The sequence below is a fragment of the Oncorhynchus nerka genome, unplaced genomic scaffold (assembly GCF_034236695.1).
Source record: "Oncorhynchus nerka isolate Pitt River unplaced genomic scaffold, Oner_Uvic_2.0 unplaced_scaffold_2000, whole genome shotgun sequence".
NCBI lineage: Eukaryota > Metazoa > Chordata > Actinopteri > Salmoniformes > Salmonidae > Oncorhynchus > Oncorhynchus nerka.
In genome coordinates, this window is record NW_027039322.1 from 1 (window position 1) to 15,856 (window position 15,856).

Sequence of the window (15,856 nt, forward strand, 5' to 3'; positions counted from 1 at the left end):
ATAGGAAACGTTGCGTTATGGTAATGAGCTTGAGGCTATGATTACGCTCCCGGATGCAGGATTACTCGCTAGAGGATTTAAAGCTTAGTGAGGGAGATCTGAGTCTCCAGCTTCAGTGATTTTTGCAGTTTGTTCCAGTCACTGGCAGCAGACAACTGGAAGTAAAGGCGGCCAAAGGAAAAATTGGCTTTGGGGTGACCAGTGAGATTCTGCCTGTTGGAGCGTGTGCTATGGGTGGGTTCTGCTATGGTGACCAGTGAGCTGAGATGGGCTTTACCTAGCAGAGACTTGTAGATGACCGGGAGCCAGTGGGTTTGGCGACGAGTATGAAGCGAGGGCCAGCCAACGAGAGCATATAGGTTGCAGTGGTGGGTAGTAAATGGGGCTTTTTGATTGAGATGCAGTCTAACCAGACACCTAAGTATTTGTATTCCACATATTCTAAATCAGAACCGTCAGAGTAGTGATGCTGGACGGGCGGACAGGTGCGGGGCAGCGATCGGTTGAAGAGCATGCATTTAGTTTTGCTTGCATTTAAGAGCAGTTGGAGGCCACGGAAGGAGAGTTGTATGGCACATTGAAGCTCATCTGGAGGTTAGTTAACACAGTGTCCAAAGAAGGGCCAGAGGTATACAGGTATGCCTTATGATATATTTATACAGGTATACTATGACCAATAAGCATACTAAATACTCAATTCATGTCACAAACAGTACAGTTAGTGCGAGTATTCGAACACAGCTAAGGCCAAATCAGGAAGTGCAGTCACCTTTTAATCTGAATGACAATTGTCTTGCCTCATAGAGATAGATCAATCTTCTTAGGGCTGATCGATATGACAACAGCCATTGAAAGTGCAGGGCGCCAAATTCAAAGAATAGAAATCTCATAATTAAAATTCCTCCAGACATACAAGTATTTCACCATTTTAAGATACACTTCTTGTTAAGCCCACCACAGTGCCCGATTTCAAATAGGCTTTACGGCGAAAGCACCACAAACGATTATGTTAGGTCAGAGGCAAATCACAGAAAAAACATAGTCATTTTTCCAGCCAAAGAGAGGAGTCACAAAAAGCTGAAATAGAGATAAAATTAATCACTAACCTTTGATGATCTTCATCAGATGACACTCATAGGACTTCATTTACACAATACATGTATGTTTTGTTGATAAAGTTCATATTTATATCAAAAGATCTCAGTATACGTTGGAGCGTTATGTTCAGTAGTTCCAAAAACATCCGGTGATTTTGCAGAGAGCCACATCAATTTACAGAAATACTCATAATAAATGTTTGATGACAATAAAATTGTTATGCACAGAATTAAAGATATATTTCTGCCTTATGCAAACCGCTGTGTCAGATTTCAAAAACTTTACGGAAAAAGCAAACCATGCAATAATCTGATACGGCGCTCAGGCCCAAACAAGCCAAAAGATATCCGCCTTATTGTGCAGTCAACAGAAGTCAGAAATAACATTATAAATATTCACTTACCTTTGATGATCTTCATCAGGATGCACTCCCAGGAATCCCAGTTCCACAATAAATGTTTGTTTTGTTCGATAATGTCCATCATTTATGTCCAAATAGCTACTTTTGTTAGCGAGTTTTGTAAACAAATCCAATCTCACGAAGCGTGTTCATTAGGAGCAGACGAAATGTCAAAAAGTTCTGTTACAGTCCGTAGAAACATGTCAAACGATGTATAGAATCAATCTTTAGGATGTTGTTAAAATAAATCTTCAATAATGTTCCAACCGGAGAATTCCTTTGTCTGTAGAATTGCAATGGAACAGAGCTCGCTCTCATGTGAGGCAGAGCGTCACGAGCTCAAGGCATTCTGCCAGACCTCTGACTCATTTCCCTGTCATTCGCCCTCACCCCACAGTAGAAGCATCAAACAAGGTTCTAAAGACTGTTGACATCTAGTGGAAGCCTGTTGACATCGAGGAAGTGCAACATGACACCATTTGTGTCTTCAATAGGGAATGAGTTGAAAAACGACCAACCTCAGATTTACAGCTTCTTGGTTGGATTTTCTCTCAGGTTTTTGCCTGCCATGTGTTCTGTTATACTCACAGACATCATTCAAATGGTTTCAGAAACTTCAGAGTGTTTTCTATCCAAATATACTAATAATATGCATATCTTAGCTTCTGGGACTGAGTAGCAGGCAGTTTACTCTGGGCACCTCTGGACAAGAAGATAATAAGAAGCCAAAAAGACTCATCTATGTATCTGTGCCAATATAGTGTCTGTGACAGCATGGGCAGTGCCATTGAGGCTATCTTCACATTAAAGTAGTAACATTTCTTCTTCACAATTGTCTGAGGCCCTTCTGATGACCCGATTGGACATGGCTTCAACAGGGTCACCAGTAGGGCTCAGCCAATGAAGTTAGTAGTCCCACCCAGTTGACTGCACCAGCATTTTGGCCATTAGAGGCCAATATCTTTCTCTCTGTCTGGGACATTGAGATGGATATGCTTTTTCACCTGTGAAGGCTGTTGTGGCTAATGAGGAGTTCTATTAACCTGAGGAGGTGCACCCTGGCCCCTCATGAATGGATAAAGCGGTTGAACCCTTCCTAAAAATTGAACAGAACAGTTGCCTTACATTTAGGTTTTTGTCCTAACACTACACAGCTGATTCAGATTAACAAAGCTGGATTATTATTTGAATCAGCTTTGTAGGGCTAGGGGAATAAAAAGAAAATCTGGGGTTTGGGGTTCAGGTGACTGAGTGTGGGAAGCCTTTGTCATAGGGTAAAAGTTGCATACCCCTGGGCTGTAGGCTGCACACTTTGGGTCATATATTAGGTTCTGTAGCTGTGTATTTTATCAGAACAAATCTGTTCTACAATGATTATTTTCCTTAGCTCAGGGTAAGTAGTAGCAGGCCTAGGAGAGTCTTATGCGACGCAAACATTTGAGTTGTGTTCTTCCTCCTTTTAATCAATCATAATAATTTCTCAAATGCCTTACAGGTTGTTTTGCCTATTGATGGCAGCTGAGGGCATACAAGCACAACAGACACCTTCTATAAGTATGCATTTTGCACCTTGCAAATTTAAGGACTAAGCGTTTGACTATTTTTGTAAAAGATTTTTTCAACTAACCGTTCCTATTCCAGATGACCTCAACGCTGAATGCCTTGGTAACGTTATTCGTTTGAGTGCTCCTCTTTTTGAAGAGGTTGATGCTGTCTTCAGTGAGTTTGCCTTATATGATTCGCTTTCTCTCCTTTCATAGTTCATGGCTTGATATTGCTTGTCAACTATTGTGTTCACACCATCTCCATCCCTTCCAGATGACACACAAATCATAAACCTGACGCCTGGCCTTGCTACTCAGTGTGGATTCAGCTTTAAATTTGACCCCATGGGGAATGCCATGTTTTTTGCTTCTCTTCAAAACTGCTTTTCCCAAAACATGGTAACCCTAAGAACTGTAGCGTTTGCTTGTACTTCAAATTGACAGTTTGCCTTTCAGTGTCACTGCATTTGCAACTCATACTGTAGCAAGGTCATTTTATTTACCTTTGACATGGAGTCATGCTGAGACCAGGCTCTTTTACAGATGAGCCCTGTATACACAAAGATACAAGTCAATATTTGCATCACTAGATGGAAAAATGAAATAATTTAAAACCCATTCTTCAGTAAAAAAGGTCCTCAATAAGCCTGAGTTGCTAATACATACAATTTAGCGCATGGAGGTTATTAGAAGTCCGGTTCCAGAACATTGAAGCAGTTTTACTTAACTCTGTGGATATCAAAAGGATCTCCATTGTCAGCCACCCCTGGGTCTGGTATCTCTTACCTCTAAGTTAACGATGACGTAAGGTACAGCAGAAGTTTATGGAGGACTTTCAGAGGGCCAGCCAACTTTCTGATACAGACTGCAGTGATGTGAACTATTGAGCTCTACTCCTGTAGTGTGGCTTCAATACAGTGGCAGCTGCATTCATATAGCCAATTTTGCCACAGTCTATAACTTGCATGAATGTCACCTGAATTTAGTTTTTTGCTATATAATGAAGCCATTTTTCCCTTCCCCCTTCATTTTAGGATGATAAGATGTTCAGCTTGGTCATGCAGTTCAGGCTGCCAGGAAACCACATGACTGAAGACCCTGTGTATAGAGTGGGCAAAACCTGTAGCTACACCCCCTGGACCTCCCGAGAGATTCTGTGCGCCCGCAACTACATGGAGGCAAGTGAGCAGAGCATGCCCCAATGGACATGTTTACAGTCGTGCTTGTCGTACTGCCTGTATAAATGATCTGTCTAGAGCTACAACTGTCCAGTGTTTCATTTCTTCTGCGACACAACGTAGAGGTCTTGACTCTCTATCTCAATTCCACTCGCCTCTTCAAAATGCACATAGGAGAACTTTAGAGGTGAGGAATTTTGGCCTATTCTCAATGCATTTAAGGAGGCGAGTGGACAGATTGAGAACTGGCCCTTGATTTCCTATTGTATGGGAGGGAGAAAATGCATAGGGAATAATGGCCTTTCTTCTCTAGGTGTCTGTCAGAAGGACTCTTCCAGACATCCAAACCATCCCGAACAGCCCACTGGGGGCCCGGGAAGCAAGGAGCGGCAACTTCCGGAGAGGAGCTGAGGTAGCCGTATTTCAGTTTCTGTAATTTCACTACAAAATGACAGGATGGCGCTAAACAATGTGCGTTTGTTGAAAATTTTGTTTAATTCATGTTTCCATTTCCTGAGACAGGCTGTTGCTTCAGGATACAAAATGACAGCAGTCGTCTTTAGTCCTAGCAAGAATGTCATGAATGTGGATGAGGTCCAAAGAAAGGGCTATGCAATAGCCAACACTCTCACACGGCTGGTGTTAAGAAGCCCTCATAATGCAGAGGAGACATACCTCCAGAATGTAAGCTGACCTCCATGAACTGGGTCATGTTCAGTAGAGCAAACATTTGGAAACTGGCCCTACCTGAACTCTGCAACATATTGAACGGTGTGCCTTACTGAACATGGCCCTGGTGTGGTTGCCCCCTGAACAGGTAGCTGGGGTTCCGATGCGGGTGCTCTCAACCTCAACCTTCTTTGAGCAGAAGTGGCTGGTTACTCGAGTAGATGCCACGGCTGTTTGTCCAACACCAGGTTGAGTGCGAAATAATTTAAGATCCTATAAGCCCAGTTCTTAATTGGCTCCAGACAAGACTTTCATGTAGTGTTCAGTTGGAAAAATGTTTTGGAACTTTTTCCAAATAATGGCAGTTGTTTTCAGTTGCAAAATGTTCTGTTTTGATGTGCACTTGGCTTCTTGTTTCACTGCAGAGGCAGTGACCTTTACTCCAGAAGTGATCACCTGGTACATGCCCAAGCACATAGACCACTTTTGTCCTCTGATGCCTTCACCATGTTGGAGGTGTACATGGGAATTGACGCTAAGAGGATGGACACTGAGGAAATGGCTGCCAGAAACTACTCGGTTTTAGTCACAGAGGCTCATATTATTGTTAAAATTCCAGTGGGGGCGGTTGGCGGCTACTTCAAGGTCAGCATTGGATGAGTAAAATGTTCCTGTTTAATTTCTAAGTCTTATTTGTAGAGCCCTTTTACTACAGCAGTTGTCAGTGCTTTGCAGTAACCCTTTGCCATCTCTCATGGGTAAACTCTTAGAAACGTTGTCTTGTGTAAAATGTTTCTTATTGAGCAATTGTCTGCTTAATCAGGCTAATATACAATGGATTGCAAAATTGTGTGAATGTTGCATGAAATTACATTTAAACATACTCTACCGCTTGTCTTTGCAGTTTGTCCTTTAGCCGCTTGAAATTTGAGACCAAATATCCACACTAAAGGATTGTTTACCTGACTTTTTAGGTAGCCGGTAGCTTTGCCACTGTCGACTGAATACAAGCAACACTCGGCTGCTGTTTACATATTGTGCAAGTGTTTACTTTGCGTGTCAGTTGCTTTGAAAATGCACACCGCCGGAAATGCAAGTTGACAACCATACACCTACCAGCTCTCTAAAGTCTGGTAACCAATACTTTCCTTTTGGATATTTTGTCTTACATTACGAGCGGCAAAAAGACAAGCGGTGGAATAATTGTCTTTAACTTTCTGGCTTATAAGGAACATTTACCTGTTTTTGCACTCAAATTGTGTATTACAGCCTGACTTCATCACTTGCCTCCCTTACAGAGCCATATTCAGGATGACCAGTACTTTGTCACTTACACCATTGAGCCCATGCTTGAGTTGCTGTGGATCGAGGAGGTCGCACATGAGGACACCAGCTATAAAGTCCTCTTCCCTATCACAACGCCTCCGATGGCCAGGCCTCCACAAGTTCGCAACTGTGAGTCTGGTTTAGTTAAATAGTGCCTATGGTAATTTGGGATGCCTGGGTTGTTCATTAGGCACAAAACAGAAGAAAATGTAATGAAACGGGGAGGCAATACCTGGACTTACCCAATAACAAATATCAATTTTCAACTTCCATTGTACCGCATTTCAAAATGTTTTCCTTTGTTTGCCAATGAACAGACACGCCCTTAGACACCGTTCCTGAGCAGGCAGTGTTTGTGCTTGAGTTGGGGACCTTCAACCTTGATGTGGAGCTGCTGAACATCACCTTTCCCACCATGGTGCTAACTGTTGCAGAGTGCAACGCCAGGGGCTTCAATGTTCATGAGCAGAGATCCCCGGACAACACCTTGAAGACCTTCAGGATGAGGTGCCCTTCTCAGACCCGGTGGTCTTTAAGGAGGTGTGTTTCTGTTAAATGCAAAGGCACAGTGATTTGTACATGCCCTAATTCAAATAATGGCACAAATGTACTTTGTATCCATTATTTTGGCAGTTGCGTGCATTTGATTTAGAGGAATGAGGGCAACATTACTTTAAGTATATAGTTTGTTTTAATAGTCCCCATATGTACTTAGTTGTCACTTGATGTTGAATAGTTATGTTACAACAATAATGCTGACCAATTGACCAATGCTTTTAACCTCACTACAGAGAAGGGCGGAACAAGGTGTCACAACCTTCACTCTTCAGCTGATCTACGGCCTGGTCATCTTTCCAGAGTACGCTCCTTTCTCTCACTCTGCCGTTGTGGACGCTGTACTGCTGGACATTGGTATGCCTCTGGACTACGCCAAACTACTGTTGAATGGTTTCCTCTTGTTAATGATTGCCCTGAAAGGAAATGGGCAGTGAAAGCCCAACTAGCCATACTGTAGGGTTTTCCTATGCGGTCTTTCTACAAAGAAAATGTTAAGCTTTAGAGTATTTGGACCCAGTTTCCCTGTTCCTGATTTGCCAGGATCGTGTTTATTCAGTCCCACCGTAACAAAACATTTTGCAATCTAAACAAGGGTTTCTTCTTGGACCAGTTCAAGTAGTACCTTCCTGTTTTCTGTGCTTAATTAATGAACACAACCCTGTTTGTCCTTGTAGTGCCACCCTCAGTCACTGGCAACTGTGATCCGGAGAACTTCCACATCACTGTGGACTACAGGAACCAAGAGCCCTTTTTTGTGGTCTTGGTTGGCAAGCGGCTGCTTAACCATGAGTTTGCTCAACAGTATTTAACAGAAGGCGACACAGACTTCACCATCACGTTGCCCTTCTCTTCGCCGGACGCAGTGTTTGAGGTACGACGCTCTCCCAAAACATGTTAACCTAAATTGCTTTAGCTAGCCTCGCTTTCCATACCCTGTATACATGCATACAATATTGGACTAATGAACTCTCCCATTGGTTCCCAGTCAGTTCACTCGTCCTCTGTCAGGAGCAGACTGGATGTGGCTCTGTTGAATCCTTACAACAACATGACCATCAAATACTTTTCCCTGGCTTGCAGCTTCCTCAAAACGCTGACTGGTTGGTTCTCAAACAATTACTTCCGATAAATAGGTGTTTAACATGGTTAACAAACCTGGGTTCCTTGCAAATACTGTGAGTCTAATAGTAGTACCAGATGGGCATGGTTTGCACTTTTGGTGCTATTCCATTGGTTCAAGCTCAATAAGTGTAACAAATACAGAACCCAGGTCTGATGGCTACCTGTCTTTTGCTCCCCACCTCCAAGAGTGTTTCTCTAACGGAACGATGACTGCGCTGGCGGTGAAGGTGGAGTCTGTTCCCGGTCTGAACCCCGGTCAGCTGACCCTGAGCGACCCCGCCTGTGGTCCCACCTACAGCGACGATCGGTTCGCCTACTTCCACTTCACTGTGAACTCCTGTGGCACCACCAGGAAGGTAAAATGACTATTACCCTGAGGTGATGGGTACTGTGTATTTACGGACTGTTTGCTTCTGCAGGCTGTAATAAGCAATTCCCCTCTACTACATAGTTTATCAACAATGTCATGCTGTATGAGAACGAAATCTCCTTGCCAGATGAACTTGAGGTGAAGCTGAATGCCACGACGTCTTCAGAGGAGGAATATCAGTAAGTGCATTACTCATCACAGTTGTAGCTATTAGCTTTCATAGGTTTTTTTCTCTTCACCAATTGCTCAATACTTTGTATACAGGGAAAATGTGCCTCTACTACCAGTGTCCAATCCACTAATTGAAGTTTCCCCTATTGAAGTTGCTTACATCCCTCTTTTTAGGTTAAAGGTTTCCTGCTACTATGTGGCCAACATCACTCGCACATTGGCCTTCCTGACCAGGCCGCGTGACAATGAGCCTTTTGCAGAGACTGGGACGGGTCGACTAATGGTCAGAATGAGACTCGCTCAGGGTAAGCGTGTACAAATTCAGAATTTCAACTTGACCCCTAGCCTCAAAGTATCTTGGAAGGTCTCCTTTACAAAACCATTCCCAAAAATCTAAACCTTATGATATATTACTCTTGCTTTCTGAGATCTACAGGTGTGGCTATGGAGTAACTGTGAGGAGCTGATTTGGGAATGTGTCAGATCCTCTGGTGGGGGGTGGGTAGTGTTGGCTATAAATGGCTTGTGTTCATTAAGGCACAACAGGATATGATAAACGAGATGGTGCCCACTGAACACGACCCCCGGTTGTTCTGTGTTCCAGACGCCTCGTATAACACGTTCCACCAGGAGGAGGACTATCCAGTGGTGAGGTACCTGAGACAGCCTCTGCACTTTGAGGTGGAGCTGACCACGTCATCTGATCCCAAGGTAGCGCTGGTGCTTGACCACTGCTGGGCCACCCTCAACGAGGACCGCGACTCCCGACCCCGGTGGAATCTCATCATTAATGGGTAACATGTTGTTTTTGGGCCTAAACAAGTGTTATTCCACAGGTGTGGTTCCTGAGTAATTAGCAACCTATCATGCTTGGCAGGCCATTTACTTTGGCTACTGTGGCTATGCCCCCATCCATAGGTCGAGTGGTCACAATGCTTAAAAACGATGCGAGCCATGTGCGGTCTGTCACCAGATCTCCACCCAATTTAACACTTATGGGAGATTCTGGCGCGTACGATCACATGCTTGTTATCACTGAGTGGTCCCTGCAGCGTATCATTGGAACGGAACGTATGCTGCATCAAACGACTCTAAACCGCGTTGTCTGAAAAGCATCTAAACAATGTTTTGTACTGATGATAAATAAAGGTCTTCACAATTTTATTCCACCTTTGCTTGTAAAATATATAAATGTTAACGTTATCATCTAGTCTAAATAACAGGTTGACTTGTTTTACAGTATGATGCGGTACAAGGGAGCCATGTAAATCTAGTTTAGAAACTATGGCAGCCATGTTTGTCAAGCAAGAACTCCTAGAATGCTGTTCACTGCGCCCGTTGCCTGAGATCTTAACTTAGTTTGGCCACTTCAGCATGTGACTAATCTTTGTACTTGTTATGACATACACATGACAAGTAGTTTACAGGTACCTATACAAAATGCCAATTGTCGTCACCTCCCCAAATACAACCGTAGCACGAAAGCTAAACAGAGTTGCAAGATATAGTTAAGTCCTTTGGGAAGGTATTGTGAAGAGGATGATGCAGGAAATATTACAAAGATCTGGGAATTTATCAACTATACATGGCGGGGGAAGACAGTTTCTCTAAGCTATATACCCCTGGCAAGGGCGGTCTTATCTGGCAACACGGAGGTACCATAGTTTACACTCTTATGCAGTGTTGAAATCAACTAACGACTTCAGTGTTAAGACAATGGGGGTACTCCAGTTGAGATCAATATTAGTCTGACAGACGCTTACGTGATTGTATGATGTTAGCTCATATTCAGTACCACCTTCAAAAGTGTTTTACACACGTGTCCATTACAATCTAGGGAAGAATCAGAACGCGTTAATAAAACGCTAAGTACATTATATTTACGGTACTCAGTAGAAACGACAACACGTTACACAGAAAATAAGGCACTTTGATAGGAATGCACATGTCCACAGTTATTTGTAAGGAAGGCAATAAATGTGCAAGGACTGTATACTTGATCTGGGGAAGTGCTTGGGCTTTCTTTTGAAGGAAAGTTTGTCCGGCTCATTAAATTCTCAAATAGAAATGGTCTGCAACAGTGAAATGGGCTACTTTTGTGAATGAATGAGGCAAAATTAGAAGTTGAAACAGCCTATAGAAAATTAGCAGGTAGTGTGCATTGGTCCGAGGTCAGCGCGGGTTAAATGTCCACATGTTGACACGGTGAGTGCATTCTGACATCACGTGCATAAAATCAACTCCCACTGGGACGACTGTTGAAGATATCTGGAACTCGCGTGTGAAAAGGTTAATGTTGGCGTTACCTACACCTTTTTACTCAATGTTATCCTTTTGGTTGGCTAGAGTTCAGTGTTGTGCCAAGCTGATGGTCAGTCAAATGGAAATCAAGAGCGGCTGGCAAGCTTGGCTTGCCTTTCCGATTGGTTTCATACAACTGCTCTTAACACTGACTGAATAGTTGTTGGTTTTGGGTTGAATTCAGTTATTGCACTAAACCTAAAGGATGGTTCAGATGCCTGTGCAGCATGGATGTTTGAAACTGAATAGGATCAGTTGACAGGATCCCCAGAAGTTGATGCCGCTTTCAATTGAATTTCCTGTCCTAGAGGAATGCGCTAATTGGGAGTTGCTAAACATGAACAAATACCACGGTCAAGTGTAGCTGCATCTTGCTAACCTTATTTAGCTAGGTAATGTTCATATTTGAAAAAATGTTACTACATTTTTGATTTGGGTGAGCACTTTGCCACAGATGGACACGCTGGCCTAATTTTTATCTCAAGAATTTAAATTGGTTAACTATTGAAAGATGACTTTTTCCTACATTGTAATGGGCTACAATGACTTTGACCATGATTATGCACGCTGCAAATGACACTTTATTTTGCGGGTGCCTTTTCAGTATGTGGATGCATGTTACACCAAGCAGTGTAGTGAAGCAACTTTATTGGTCAAAACCATTCATTTGGGGGATCGGGTTTGCAAAATGCTATCAAATCACGCAATTTTACCATTTTTATGAAATGGAATCAAAAACCTAAATTTGGCCATGTGGACACAGAGTAATTTTGCAGCTGTTTATTAAATCAGCAATGTCATAGCAGTTTTTTTTAAACAGGCTTAAATGTTTTGTATATCATAGGAAAAGGCACAATATTCACATGGCTGTGCACTAAATGGACAGTTCAGATTTGTCACTTCAGCTGCAACTGCAACTATCTCGTTGTGCAAAATCCTGACCATCGTCATTCAGCTCAAGTGGATTTGTACTGGTGTGGGCATTTGTCTCTTAATGTAACGTCTTCAGATTTCACAAATTCCTTTTTGCTAATATCTGGCAGTTAAACAGTAAAGGATAAACCTCCCAAAGATGCAAATAAAAAAAGTAGGCCTAAACTGTCTGCGTAGGTTACTTGTATTGTAGAGCTGCGCCGTTCACCGAAGTCCTCCACATGTGAATCCGATGTCGTGGGTGTAGAATTGATTATGTGTGACCAACTATTCCAACAGCGGAAGATTTGCTCTGGCGCATTGCATGAAATTCTTGTTTAAAATGAAGTACTCGTGTTGAAAAATATGATTGCCTTGTTGATGATACCGACTGTCTATTCGGCAACTTTGGTTAAAACACGGTCAATTGATCAATATTCAGGTCGCCTGTAGTCTGACCATTCTGGGTCATTTAGAATTTTAAGTACCGTTTAGAGGGACATCTCACCTCATGTCAATGGACTTGAATATACATGTTTGACATCCGTCATTTAACAAGCCATTGCAGTAGAACAAAATAAATATTGTTGATGGAAAGCCCAATTTCTGTTCTTTAAAATAAAATAAAAAACGTACTAAATCAGATTCATCCACGTCTGATGGGCCAAAAGATCAGAAATTAAAACCAACAAACCACTGTCGTGACGTGACCTTGAATTATCTGAGGACTGTTTAATTGTTAGCCGACTCTAAATGAATCATGTTAGGATTTGGGGTGCCGAGGAAGCGGTTTTAAAGAGTTACCGTCTCCCCGACTTAAACTCTAGACGGTAGAAATCTATCAAATTGATAGTTAACTTATTAACCCTTACATCGTATCCTCCTTGCAGCTGCAAAAACCCCAGCCTTATGATTCAGTACTATACAAGTTGGTTTAATTGAATTACTAGCTAACTAAATAACACAGGCTAAACACACAGGTGACACAATATGACAGCTTGTTACAAGGTTTCTCTTCACACCCCCCACCGTTCCGTAAGGGACACTTATCATTGCTACATTTTTGAACACACGAACCGGCACCAGCTTGGAGTAAAAGCATGAATGTATTTATGCGGGATGCCCGACGTGGAAAGGTAGGTGGTTGGTCTTCTCTCTGATTGGCTACATGAGATCACAATGTCGTTGGTTGTCTGTGGCTCCAGTCTTGAACAGAACTACAGGATGGGTTTTCCTTTCACTCGTTCTGGAAGATGGGCTAATCAACCCTGTCGCTGATTCCTCAGTGGGTGATGAGTAGGATGGTTTGGATATAGTAGCAGAATGATCTCACTTAAGGTCATTTTTCTAGGTACTTGTGAGTTTAGGAAAGTTCCAAGCGTGTAGCTTGCGCCTCACGGTTTTCTGGTTAATGTTAATTTCTGTTACCATTCCTTTTATGCACTCTGGCCGCCGGGGACGCTTATGTCAGTCTGACCAACTCTCTGTCCCTCGTGGCATGGCTACTTACTATGCACATTTTCTAGGCGAGTTTCTCTAACGCGTTCAAAGTGAATACTGGAACAATATTTCTAACATAAGACTGGTCAGAGATTAGCTGTAGAAAAATGTCATTGGTTTTCATTTTTACTAGAAAAGTCCTCACTCTACAGGTAGGAAGTCTCGAGCCTTTACATTGTATATGAAATATGTTTTTTCAAGACAAAGGTTATTTTTGTTGGGAAAAGCCTGTTAGCAAAAACATTCCTTTAGTTATACTGGAGGGGAGAAAGAACCCACTTCTGCTGTAAATTGATCTGATCCTCACAGGACAGTCATGACACCACCACAAGACTTCGTACACAAGGCGGTTGGGGTTTGCAGCGTTTTCTTGTTCCTAACTTAGTCCCTCTCTCTACACTGGCAGCTGTGAGAACCCCGAGGATCCATACCGTGTCGTCTTCCACCCGGTAGTAGCTGATGCCAGGGTCCACTTCCCCCCCTCACGTCAAACGCTTTGAGGCCTATATGTTTTCCTTCGCCGAGGATGCGGTTGAGCCGAGTGGCCAGGTAACAAAGTTACCCCAACAATCTTTATTGGTTAATTTTGTGTGAGTGGCAATCATACATTTTTATGACACCATCAAATCTTTGATTCCTAGGTCTTTGTCCATTGTGATGTGGTCATCTGTGATGCCAGTAGTCCCTCTGGCGGCCCCTGTAGTGGACAATGTGTGAATCAGGACAACTCGAAAAGAGGTAGGTCTTGTTTTATGCTTTTCAGACCCTGGCAGACCATAACTGAACTAATAGTTTCTCTCTCTTTTAACAGGTCAACGACATGTCAAAGACCTCTTTGAGGAGCGTCATTTATATGTTTCTTCTGGATACATTCTTTGGGTGTAATGTCTTGTTCTAACATGTCAAATAAAGTGTTCTATATAAAACAATCCTAACCGTTGGAGCTACCTTAATTGTATCTGATTTGCATTTAACACCAAGGGGCATGTAGTAGGCTTGTCATCTGACATGTATCAATCAGCATGGAACTCTGAACCATCCACCGGAGGGATGGAGAATTTCCCATCTAGGACAAATGATGGGTGTCAAAACAAAAGCTTTCCAATGTCCAGTAGGATGAACTGACTCAATGTTATAGTGGTTTGCCAAAGTGAAACCAGCAGGGCTGTGGTTGGATGCAGTGTTGGTAATTTTCAACTGAAATTACAACTTTCCTTGATACCGCTCACTAGCTTGGTTTCCATCCAAATATGGACATTTCTTCTTTAATGATATGCATGTCAATCTCTCATGGCTCAAATGGGAAGAGCTTGACTTCATCGCTACTTGTTTGTGTAAGAAGTGTTGACAAGCTGAATGTACCGAGCTGTCTGTTTTTTAAAACTACTAGCACACAGCTCAGACACCCATGCATTCCCCACAAGACATCTCTTCACAATCTCCAAGTCCGAACTACGAAGGTCTCTATGATTACGTTGCAATCTATTCCGCATCAGGATAAGATTTCAACACACTGTACGGAACAGCGGGGTCTGAAGACACTCCTTAAGTTGAGAGCTTGCACTGCAGGACGGCTTCATTGCTCCAGACCACAAGGGGGAGTTTGCGCAATCATTATGCATTTGGGTCCCAAGGCTTTGATGACCAAAGACTACTTTTGACACGAGCCACCCTTGCCTTGTGGCGCTCAACGAAGATTGCTGACAAAACAGATGGAAGTTGCCTTAACGAGTCAAGCAAATGTACAATTTGAGAGGAATGTGATAATGTAGAGAAATGGCTTTTTTTTTTGGTCAAAGTTAAATTACAAATCTCTATTTAGCAAGTTAGACTAGCTAGTGTTAGGAGAATGAATTTGTAAATGGTCTTTCAGGGACTCCTGAGAACTAACAAACCAGGCAGTTGTCTTGTGAAACGGTGGATGTAAAGAATCGAGCTGGCTAAAGCATTGACTGCACAATTGTAAGCTTGCCTTGCAATGCAGCTGAAGGAACATGGCTAGCTATTTACTTGCTTGAGTCGGATTAAAAATAACTGTTGCCGCTCTGGGTATGGACCTAAAACAGTTCTGAAAATATTCAGTTCAATGAACCTGAAGTCTGAATGGCATTAATGAAGCCTAGAGTAGAATATACCTTTTGTGCCAAGGATGCAAGACCTATATACACATGTATTTTAGTTATTACCACGTATGAGATTCCCATATTGTAGCCTGTACATTGAATATATTCACCGACCATGTACTCTTCCCTGGCAAATAAAGGTGCGGTTCAGGTATGACACACTTTCAGTCATATCAAACGATGCGGTGTCTGCATGTATGTATTACAATTATACACTTCAAAAGTGTTTACTGCTCCTGGGATATCAATGATTACACATTGTAACTATACAATAGACTAAACATGATTGATTTCTCAATTCATATATAGAGGAAAAAAACCTATGCATATCTAACTCCATTTCATCTGAGGACACAGGATAGTATTTCAACCAGTGGAGAATGTGAAACGCTTTATTGAAAAATCGATATGTCTTCCGTTTTTCCCAGACCTCAAAAGTAGTTTCCTGCTAGGGTTTTAAACGTTGTCGTGGACAGAACATCCAATCATGTTATAAAAAGGTGTACTTTTGAGAGCAAAAACCTACAGATGCAGGGACAAACAGTCAACAGGGAAATGTAAATGGAGAATAGGGGGAATTGTTT

General features: G+C 42.4%; 1 pseudogene; it reads left to right on the forward strand.

The window, feature by feature from the left end:
* Positions 1-2,738: 2,738 nt before the first annotated feature.
* LOC115127245 (uncharacterized) lies at positions 2,739-14,078 on the forward strand (annotated as a pseudogene).
* Positions 14,079-15,856: the final 1,778 nt, after the last annotated feature.